The 12,155-nt window shown below is 39.8% G+C and overlaps 1 long non-coding RNA gene across 1 annotated transcript; it reads left to right on the top strand.

The window, feature by feature from the left end:
• The first annotated feature begins 1,390 nt into the window (after positions 1 to 1,390).
• Positions 1,391 to 11,057, top strand: LOC117435169 (uncharacterized). Its single transcript, XR_004549122.2, has 3 exons — positions 1,391 to 2,999; positions 9,458 to 9,503; positions 10,787 to 11,057. It is a non-coding gene; the product is annotated as an uncharacterized LOC117435169 (long non-coding RNA).
• Positions 11,058 to 12,155: the final 1,098 nt, after the last annotated feature.

Below are 12,155 nucleotides of genomic sequence, written 5' to 3'. Positions count from 1 at the left end.
AAATACTGAAAACATTCTATTATTTTAGTTTTTTTCCTTTCTGAAAATTGGGTCAGGGGAATACTTCTAAAACAAAGTTATGCTGCCTGTTTTTTTTAAAATGTGTTACTCTTGTAAGAAAATCAAGAAAAAACATTTTCTCCCTCCACAAATGAGTTTTTTAGAGCTTAAAAAAAGAATAAAAAGATGTAGCCTCTGAGGGTCAGGGTTTGTATATCATGACAAGACCTGTGCTGTGACATCATTAGGGGGAGGACTGTAGCTCCCAGCTGGGCAAAGAGCAGGTGTCCCCTGACTTTCCACAGGTTACCCAGAGGTGACACCAGGCCATCCTCCGTGAATAATATTTCTTCAACTGATTTGACAAACGCGATAAAAACATGATAAAGCTGCTTAGCAAAAACAGAATTGCGGCCCACCTTGTGAATCCAAAATTAGCTACCACCTAAGTCTGGAAATCCCCACCTCCTCAGCACAAAGCCAAGCGCACGTGATTGAGACCACTGTCCTGCATTGTCTGTAGCGTTTGTCAGCAGCCACAGTGCCCGATCCGTTGAACACCTCCCTGATTTGAAGTAGCACAGCCCAGCAGTGTCACTGCATGGGAAAGGTATCCTTGTTGTACTAATACTGTAAGTCATTCTTTTCTTACCAATGGCAAGCCCAGTTTTTTTTGTGGTTATGGGTCTTATCTTAATACAGTTTGATCATCAGTAAGTCTTGGGCTTGCCAGCAGTCTTTTTTTTTTACCTAATGTAAAACAAGTGTTACATTTTAATGGAACTGTCCAGTAGGCTTTTATATACAACGTATCAATCTGAATACAAATATAAATAATAATCTATATGCAAATCTTTGTTGTTTTCTTAAGAATATCTTGCGTTGTAAACAGAACTGTTAGACAGATGGACAGCAACCTTTACCTTCTGTAACAGCATCAGTGTATTGTATAAGTTAATGCCATATCTACACTTGAACCTGTCTCTTATGATACAAGACTGTCATGCCGTCTTCAATGGGGAAGAAACTTTAATATTTCGGTAAAACTGTACTCTCTCTCTCTACTCTCACTCTCCAGTGTACTTCCATTAGGTAGAAATAACCCTGTTCCCTGGTGTGTGTGTGTGTGTGTGTGTGCGTGTGTGTGTGTGTGTGTGTGTGTGTGATTCTGCTCTGTGTGGCTTTGCGGCTCTTGGGGGCTGATCTGACAGGAAGCTTGCTGTGGTAGATAAGATCCTCCAGGCAGGATGACACTTACTGACTGTTGAACACACAAGCTGGCTGCACTTGCTTTAGCCTGTGATGTGGTCGGCTAGCCGTGATACGGTCAGCAACAAGGGGCTGGGGGGAGGCGGGTGGGGGTCAGAGTTTGAGAAACTGATAGAAACAACATGTCTAAAAAATATTTCAAAGTTAGAAAGCCACGTAGTCCATACCCCTCACTGACAACAAACCTACTTCATGTTAGTGTTGACGTTTCTAAAAACTAAAGGCATTGAAAGATGTTTGGGAACTGTCGTTTCACTGCAGTTTGCAGTGTTTCGTTTCGTTGTTTTCTGTGAATTGCAGATTCAGTGGATGTTCTCCATCCTGCCCTGATGCATCATCCCCGCTGCAGTGAGTGGACTGGCAAGGATGGGGCGGCGAGAAGGTTTCTTCAGTTTCATCTTGAAGTTCATCCCAAATTCATCTCAGTGACTCAAATTGACTTCTCACTTTTACTCTGTAGGCTCAGACCAAGCTCAGTTCTCGGTGGAGAAAATACATTTACTATGAACTGAGAAAATGAGGAATTGGGAATAAGAAGTGAAACTGTTGTCCCCAAGCAGACTCCTGTTTCTGTCCCACATGTCTGAATGTCATTCCGAAAGGCACAAAATAAGACATGAACCCACCTCCCCAACAGTGGACTGTACTTGCAGCGTGCCAGAATAACTAACTGTAAATACAGTAAGCACCCCAGGCTGAAAACAAAGGCAGTGTTAAGACAAGGTTATATATCTGGCATGCCCCGTGCTGTTTATCAAGACCAGGCACAGAGATCAGCAATGGCAGAGTTCTTGTTTACAAACTGAGGGAACACGAAGCCACTGTGTGGCTTGGAACTTGGTTTCAGGAGACTAGGTTTCAGGCCACTGCATGGCACACCAGGGGAGACTTGGGGTTTGATACAGCAAAGTTGCTTCAAACTAGGAACTCCTGAAAAAGTGGCTTTGTGTTCCCTCAGCTTTAGAAACTGGGCTAAAGAACACTCTGCCCTTTACTTTTATAGTACAAAATGTAAATACTACTAATAATAATAATAATTATAATATTTTTTTCAGTTTTTGTAGATTATAATGGTTTTTCTCTGCAGACGTCAAGTGATCATCCCATTCCATCTGCTTATCACAAGACCCAGTGTGGCTGCTGAGCAGGGCATAGGGAAGCGGGAGCAGCAGTCGGCTGAGCCATCACAGCCTCCCCCTGGCATCTCCCCTCCCAGCCAGCTGCCCCGCAGGCCAGCCTTCTTGTGTCACCGTGATTAATATCTTTTCTCTACTGGAGTCTACGACTAACCTGGCTGTTTGGGGAAGTCTATAAGTTATAGCCCTGCTCCTATCAGTAAAAAAAACCCAAAAAAACCCTCAAGTACCAGCTTGAATGTGTGAATAAAGGAAGTTTTTGTTCACTATATTGACTTCCCTGTTTGATTTATAATTGTCAGGATTTTTGCCTTTGCCGTTCCATTCCATTGCCGTTTGGTTAGAGAGCAGCAAAGCGAGGCAGAATGGGTAGAAAGCTGTGTCAAATCAGTGCAAGGGTTTACTGAATACGTATAGTTAGCCTTATAGCGGGGAAACACAGCGTGCGGTAGAGATCTGATATAGTCTGTTCTGGAAAATAGAAGGCAGTATATCCATCTTTGTATATTTATATAATTAACGCCAGAATGAAGATAGGAAGTAAGAAGAGGGGAGGGAATTACACATCACACCTGCTTCCTAGTCTCCCGAAAGGTAAGGCACTGTACCATCCTGTACTGCTATGCTGTTGAACATAAAGGGACATATTTCCATATGGAAGGACCACCTTATTGACCAGCAGACATCAACTGCATTATCTTGTGTATCGGTACTTTTGTTGGACATGTAAAAATAGATTTTTCAGAAATAACAGTCCGCTGTATACACTGGTGGCCTTTTAAATTGTTCCTTTTTATTTTCCTAAGCTATACGGTTAGTAGAACGAGCATTCCTATTCCTATCCAAGGAGGGATATCTGCTGTTAAAAACTACCTCTGACGAATGTAAACCAACCGTTCCATCAACAAAGCCTGCTCTTTTACAGCTTGAGAGTGCAGAAGGCTGACCAGTGAATGAATTCAGTTAAACAAAATAATCTCCTGTAATTAAACATTCTCATTGATCAACGCAGTCACTTGATCTGGTTTATTATTGCAAAAATAAATAAATAAATAAATCAGTTACTTCCCAAGTGTCTCAATAAAAATATGTTTTGCTTTCACATTCATTTTTGGATGTCCTGTTTTTTATTTAACTAAAAGAAAAAAAAAAAAAAAAGTTGTTTCGTAAGTTGTAGTTAATTGTTATTTTTAATGTAATATGTTGTCCAAAAATATTTTTTCTGCCATTTTAGGAGGAAAAGTGGATCCAACTGAATTTAGTAACCGAACCAGCAATCGTTTTAATAGCAGACAGGCAGCAGTGGCACTGACTGTGGTGGCCATTGTGTTTCCTGTTTTTGTTTGACGCGCTGGTCAGTACTTACGAATATGTCTTTCAAATAGACTGCTGTCTCAATACGAAACAACAGCAGCCCACAGAATGGCACCGCATGATCGTCTTGTGAGGGATGGAATGATTAATACTGAAGTCAACCTGAACGATGACCTCTGTACTCACTGCAGAGGCTTTCTCAGTCTCCTCTGTTTTGCCATGTTCTCATGTCTTCCAGCCCACATATCAGGGTCACCATTACGCAGGTCACTGGGGGCAGCAGTCTTGCATGCCTACCCATAGAGCCAATAGAGTGATGCCTTCTGTTTGCTTTACTTGTACAGGGCAGAGATAGGCAGTTAATCTCAAATGTTGCAGCTGCACACTATGCACTGAGGGAACTACTGAAAGATGGGAAAACTGTATCATGGTATAAAAGAGACATGTTACTCAAGTAGCACTGCTATGGTGCTGCTATATTAAAAGTGATGGTATCTTTTAAAAATGCATTTAAATAATATAATATAAATGTAAGGAAACTTTTAGCGCGTCAGTTAATCTGTTTTAATGGTGTTTCCGGTCGTCGGTGTCAGGTGGCTGGTATGGAAAGTAAAGCCCTTCCTTTTCATGCTTGGCTGGTCCCACCATTGACTACCAGAAACAGATGTGGAGGGGTGTCTGTGTGATTGAATTTTACAGCGTGGGACTGACAAAAGGATTACAGTAAATTGTACCCAATATGAGTTACTGTCATTTGTAGTTCTCATATCTTCCTATATGAAAGTAATTTTTGGTATTTTTTTCAATGGTATATACATATATATGCCTAGCAATTATGTAAGGAAGTGTTCACTTGAATGACTTTGTTAGCTCTACGTGCTTTATGCAATAGGACTGACTGTGGTGCAAAAATGCTAATTCAAAAAGTGCAGAGTCTCATTAAAAACGCAGATTGCAACTCTGTGGTACAAGCCATGATAATTAGGTTTTGACGAGAGTGAGTCTTTGATCCTTGCTCAACATTTATTTCTCATTTGGGTTCTGTTCTTAAGACAGTTCAAGCAAAGTCTGCAATCGCTTAACCTTAACCCTCTTTTACGTCTACTTCTCAAGAAACACACAATTAAACATCATCGGTTTTATAAAAGCGTATTGCGTAGTACATGATACATCACGCAATGAAGTTAGCAGATAAATGAACGTAGCAAACCTTACCCAAAATGAATGGTCAGAAAATAGTAAAGGTTCAGATTATAACAACCAAGAAGCAAACTTACAGGCTACAAAAACATCAGCTCATTGCCACTGTGTTAAAACCACTTGAAAGACAATGACTAATGACAGACCTGTGAATTAGCAACAAACTACTTTACAGCACAGTGTGGTGGGCTAATATTGGTCAATAGCAAAATGATACATGAATGTATCTGTTATGGAAATATTTAATTCAGTTTGGGCAAGGGCCGGACACAAATTTAGTACTGCTTGACATAAAGTTGTCTAGATTACGCAAATGTATTATACATAAAATGCTACCTTTCACGTACACCACACATTATCAGTCATGGGTGGGGGGGGGGGGGGGGGGACACGGGACAGTCTGCTGTCCGTTTAACCAGAAAATGTTCAGACTCCATGCTCTTGCTCAATTGTGTCGTTTGGAATTACCTCGTGAATCTCAGGTTATTACCACAGCCTCTGGAAGCAGCAGGCTGGGGTTTCTCAATGGGGTTGTGTAATGAATGGAAATGTCCAGGAAACAGTTTCAAACAGATAAGGATGTGGAAACCTGACCAGAAACCCCACCCATTGAAGTGAATTGCAGAATCACATTGCAGAGGACCATCTTACTGCTGTAGATGCGCTAGTGTCGGAATAAGGGTCGTGCTTTTTTTTTGTGCTACTGATTGCTAATATTAATCCTAAATGTGTTGCATCCGGGTAATCTGACAACGCGGTACACAACAGAACCTTTTTTAACACACACTGTACAAACACCTAGCTTCAGATGAGAGGCTTGTATCTGGTCACAGTTGAGGCCCAAGGAGGTCCTGAGGAGAGTTGTGTAACAGGGTGCGCATCTGCAGATGTAACGAACTTCCTGAGAAGACAGGAAGGACTCGGCGACTCACTGCTGCCGGGAAAACTAGGTGCAGATATGCATGACACACAAGAATTGTCAGTTTAAAAAAAAAACAAAAAAACAGACACCACAGCAATATGATACTGGCCGCCCAAAGACCTCTATCTGTTCCATTAAGATTTGCTGAACCATTATCAATTGTTATGAGAAGACAAGAGTGCAATTGTGACTCGTTTTTGTTTTTTTCATGTCTCGTCTATAGAAAAAAAAAAACACAATAGCACTGCCACCCAGGGAATAGTTTTAGATGACTGAAATGGCTTTGCAGGATTTGCAGATGGAGTACTATCTATCGCTGCAGTCTAAGTACTCCTTGTTTACAGCTGCAGGTTTTCATTATGGAAGTGATCTTCTTCCACTGCGGAGCACACTTATAAACTAACTGGAGTCCTGTGGTGCTGGAGTGGTGAGCCGCAACGGACCTAAACTGAAGATACAGGGATGAAAATACTGTAAGACTCCTATTGCATAGCAGTTTCACCCATTCCAGATTTCACTGCAAACTTGATGAGCCACAGTGTATAGGTAACAAGCTCAGTGTGTGTCTTATTAAAAATAGTACAAATGAGGAATGGATCAAACTACTATGCAATGGGAGTCTTATTGCTATCCCTGAGATGCATCGGTCTTGAAGCATTGTACTTATTATCCCTACACTGGGCTGCCCATAGTATGTGACACTTCAGAATTGTATCTAGAGAACGCTTATCCAATTGTGATTAAAGTATTTACACCATTTCATGTTGCTGAGCGAGACAGAATCTGGGGATATAGCCGTAATCATGCATCCAGATGTCACACTCATTTTTTACATGTACATGTAGAGCATGCAAGTCATAGTGATCTACTTTTGTGATGTCATTGCCACATAAAATGCACCACAGGAGAATGTATTGTACTGTGCTATTACACACCTGGCTGTAAGCTCACAAGGACTGCAGCAACAGTGTTCGGGAGAGCTGGGTAATTTCTTGCAAAGACCACCAACGATTCCAACCTCACCCACACTGATTTTTTTTGTTATCACATAAAATATGTTATTGTGTCAGCAAAATTTCAAGGAGATACAGTGTCATGAGCCTGGAAGATACCTTTATGGGGTACTCATTTTAAAGATAATGAGAATTGGTTGCTCCTACTGCTTGTTGGGAATCTAATTTAAATACCTCTGGGTATTCCCACAGGATTTGGGGATCATTCAGGATTTTGTCCTGTTTGGCATGGAATGAACTGGCTCCATGGAAGCACAGCAGCAGCAAGAGCCGTCTTTAATCTCTTGTACAAGGAGCTTGACTGACAAGCCTGACGAAGATGCATTCAAGGTTACTACAGCTTACCGGTATCGATAGTCTTTGATGTAAAAGGGAACTGGTCAACCCCATTCTCCTGCTCCCTCCTCCTCCTCCTCCTCCTCCTCCAGCTCACAGAATGAAACCACCATTGTGCTTATCCCAAAGATGTCGCCAACCTCTTACCACAATAAGTGTATTGAATCCAGTACTCTCTGTGTGTAACAACAACACACAGTGACCTGCACAGGGAAGTGAATCTGAAAGAGAGTTTCCCAGTTCCCTTATTTGTATAAGTGTGTGTATATGTATATGTGTGTGCGTGTGTGTTTTTGTGTTTGTGCTGGTGGAGGGGTTCTAAGGTGACAATTATTATTTGAATTGCGTTATTATTATTGCATGCATATTATTATTATTATTGAGAATTATAAAAAAAATTAACACAAGGATGCCATCTTTGAGAAGTGGCTAAACAATGTGCACTATCAAACCTTTTGAAAAAGGTTTGATAGTGAGCCAGCAGCTGACATTGCTCAGTTAAAGGCACACTTTTCAGTTCTTTGAGGTGATGATAATGTCCCCCTTACAGCTTTACCAGCACCGTCATTGTAAAACATCTACTCTCTTTTCCCTTTCCTTTAAAGCTGTTTGCAAAATTACAACAAGTTCATTTATGCAATTTACAATTACAATATGACTCACAAACATTCCAGTACAACTTTTTCACCACCTTGTGCACAGGCCACAATAAAATGACACCTGACATCATGACCAGGGGGCATCTCCTCTGAAAAACTGTCTAGGCCAGTCGTGCAATTTGAACCGGGAAAGTGAATATTTTTTTACGAGCACTTTGAGTGTAAGAGGAAATGAGCCGTATGAGACAGGTTAAACGTGACATAGTAGCTTATATTGGTCACCGTAATGCGGTAGGGTTAATTTTAAACCTGTTTTAAAACAAAGTAAAAAACATAATGAAGCATTAAAACAAGAAAAACACTGCAGGGTAGCTCTGCTTGATTTACGTTTAAGGACACAGCTGCAGACCCTAAGTCTCAGTATCATGATTAAGCAGTAAGTGTGCAAAACGCTTGTACCCGTCTGTGTATTTTGGTTTCTTCCCAAATTTAACTACTGATTTTTGATAAAATATAATGTGGGTGAATATCTAAAACAAAGACTAGAAAGAGCATTTTACTATGGTACTGATTACGATCAGTACTTTAAATAAATCACTGATCTGGTCCCCTGGTTCTGAGCCAGCTGTAATGTAAAACAACCTTTATATGCCATCCTTGCAATAATGCTCATCTGCATTCACAGATTGGGGACAGAATCCGTAACGGCAGCGTATCTCACAACACTGCCCGTTACATTTGCAGCCACAACAGTAATTCAAATCCAACTATTTCACCATAACATACTGTATATTCTCTTTTAACTTGGTTAGTTAACAAATAACAGAAAAGTGTCAGTATGTGTGTACTATTTATTGCAGTTTCCTGTGTTCCTTAGCCTGAAGAAAACAGGCTCTTATTTTAAATCCAATTCATTGGAAGGCAGAAGTGAAAGTTTGCAATTTTAGATTCTTTTTTTTATGCAAGCAAAGGCAGTGCAGGATTCTTTCAAACAGTACAGTTCTTTTCATAAATAAACAATCTTTAATTACACCGTTGTGAAAGGCACAAACACAAACAACTACAGAGCTGTTTATAAGGTAATGAGAGTAACTGTCTGTACCTGTGTACAAAGAAAAATTACACTTCTCAAATGGTAACACTTTACATTAAGTGTCTCCAATTATTGTGTATTTACAGTGTAATTACTTAGTAAATACAGGTGTACTTACACATAATTGCAATGTTATTATGCATAGTTACAATGTACTTAATGTGTAAATCTTTTTGCATGATGTAACCCTAACCCTAACTCTAACTCTAACCCTTTCCTGATATAATTGTGTACTTACACATTAAGCACATTGTAACTGTGCATAATAACATTGTAACATTTGAGTATTCAAGCAAACACTTGAAATGTATTTTTTGTGAAAAATGACCAGATTCATATTCGTTCCTATAACAGAATTTATAAATGTAGAAATTATATCTTCACCCAATAAACAGAGGAGAGAAAAACTCTTCTGTGCAGTGGAATAGCTGTTATTAATGTATCTGATGAGTCAGAAGGTTTATTTTTCAGCGGATTCAAAGAGAAAGAATATTCTTTTGAAGTTTGATTCCAGCGTGCAAACCCCATGCTTGTCCCGGCACTAGTTTATAATGCATGTTTCACTTGCCTTACAGAGCCTACCCTGTGTGAAAAGCTGCTGCAGAATTGGAGAAGTCTCAGGTATGCTACGTGATGTCACTCTCCCCACACCTGCATGAACCAGAGAGACACCCTTTGTGTTTCCATTGTTTTGGGAAGTGGGATCAGATCTGGGCCTGTAACCGCTAAAAGCCATTGTCATGGCATGCAATGGACTTGAACAGAGTGACTTCAGTTAGATTGTTTGTAACTAACTCACAACAAAGATGTTTTTAACCACAATAAAAAACCCTTAACATTGCATGCAGACCTGTTTTTAAAATGACTTCATTATAATATAGCATTAATACGATCTGGTGTCAGCAGTAAGATCCATATTAAATGGCCAGGCTAAATGTGTTGTTCAGGTGGAGCTCCACCATCTCGTAGGTCAGTAGATCGGAGTGGTGCGTTGGAAGGTGTTTACAATGTAAACACTATTCCACTGCATACTATATGAACCCCTTTCCAGCTAGCTACATAGACCTACTCACCTAGGGTTACCATAGGACTCCATGGACACTAACAGTTTGGGACAGTTCAGGCTTTTCAACCCACACCCCAGTGCATTCTGGTAAGTGTAGTGCTGCTGTGAAAGGTGCCTGAGACAGGTACAAATGTACCAGAATGCATTGCAATGTGAGTTGGAAAGCCTGAACTGTCCCAAACTGTCCTAGGGTACATGGAGTCATATGGTCACCCTACTCTCACCAGTAAATGCTCCCCTGTCCATACCCAATAAGAAACACACACATTATTACAAAAATAAAATACATTTAATTGTACTGGTGTGTTTGCAAACGATTGCATCTCCTTGAATTTAAATGCAGAGAGCTTGCAGAGCCTGTTTTTTTTCACATTGCTCTCAAAATAGATGCAAAGAAACCCCTGCTGATTCTGGTGAAAAATCAGATGTATAAATACACTTGGAAATGTTAAATGTCATCAGTTTTAAGGGAGCCAGGCCAGCTGTGATAAACTCAGTGACCACGAAACCAGGCATGTGGTTTGCACAAATCTAGCAATCCCAACAGAATGAGGGTACCCCCAGACTGATTAAAAATATAGTGGTCAATTTAATGTAAGTTTGTTTGTTGATGTCTGTTTTTGTATAAAGATGTCATTGCACGCAGCTGGGTTCTGTCTGCTCAAACTGTGTGAAAAAATATAATTAGAGACACCCTACACACAATGTATTAACTTATAATAAATGATAAATATGATATTGTAGACAGGAACTGCCAGGAAAAAGTGTTGTTTTTTTTGTTGTCATGAATATATTTTTTCAAGAAGTACAGTATTTACATGTTTTTATTATTTTGCAGGGCAAAGTCTAAGATCTGAACTGCTTTTACGGGTAAATGAATGAAAACTGGGAATCGCAATTTTTTATTTGACTCTTAAAACTGAGCTGCAGTCTTCTGTTACAAGTAAATGCTAATAAATGCTAGCTTATATATTCTTATATAAGCTATATGACATTTAGCTTGTTAGTCCATCTGCATTTGTGATGTTTCTTGTGACTGTATGAAGTAAAGTGTCATCTCCAATTATTTTCAAAATTAATATCAATAAAACAGACGTACAGACTTGACAGGATATTTGTCACTGTGTGTTATTTACCAGGGTAAATAAAATAAGGGTAAAAAAGACCTTAGTGGCAGCTTCTCCTTTATCCTCTAGACCACTGCTTTTCAAATCTAGTCCTCAAGCATTCTTTTTTGAATAACTACAATTGTAGCCTGGTGTGTATAGAGCAATACCTGTAACTACAGGCTGTTTGGGCTGATCGCTGCACTGGTAATGCACATAGATATAGTATTTATACTGGTATGGTGTTATATAACAAAAAAGCAATAAACAGGTCATTATTTGGTAATATTTTACATGCCTTCATTACACTGTAACAACAGTATTACACCTGCATTTGTGTAATTACACTGCAGTAACTAGTTTTTGGAAGAAGATGATTGCATTTTGTGTAATTATTGCCTGTTTAATTGCACAATCTGCTTTCGGTCCCTGGCACAAGTTTGCCCTTCTCTTGGTTAGGTTCCAGGTCAGTTTTGTTATCAGCAGCTAAAGGCCACCATCATGCATCAGAAGACGCTCACCATGAGCTCAACCAAAACCCACCGCTGGCGCGCCAGCCTGCCCTGAGAGGCTCAGCCAGTGGCTTTATCATCTCGCAAGCTGCTTGGGACATTCATAGCGCTTGTGAAACTGAGTCAATGTAACCCAAATTCCCATGTGAACTGACAGAGACAGCGATGAGCAAAGTCCTCAACAGATAGTGACCCACATCCTTTTGTTGCGTTAGTTAATCCCCCATCATTTTGTTTTGTACTTTTTTTTGCACTATTTTTTAAGTGCAATTTTTACTATAAACCCATATTAACTACATAAATCATCTTTTTAAAATGTATTTATATATTTTCAAAAATCCTATTTAGGTTATCAATTAAACAGACAATACCTGCAAAACGCTGGAGCTGAATTCTAAGGTAAGTCAAGTAGACAGATGTTTTCCTTGCTGCCATCAGCACCAAGGATATCACCTTCATATCACACGGTCCAGCTGAAACATTTGCCTGCTTGCCTTCTTACATTTCACTGCATTTTACTCCTTTTTGTGTAAACCAAACTCATTTAATTTGACCAAGCCCGCTGTCACATTGCAGTCTGTGGAGCTAC

This window comes from Acipenser ruthenus, chromosome 28 (genome assembly GCF_902713425.1).
Source record: "Acipenser ruthenus chromosome 28, fAciRut3.2 maternal haplotype, whole genome shotgun sequence".
Classification (NCBI taxonomy): Eukaryota; Metazoa; Chordata; class Actinopteri; order Acipenseriformes; family Acipenseridae; genus Acipenser; species Acipenser ruthenus.
This window is presented reverse-complemented; position numbering and strand designations above follow the sequence as displayed.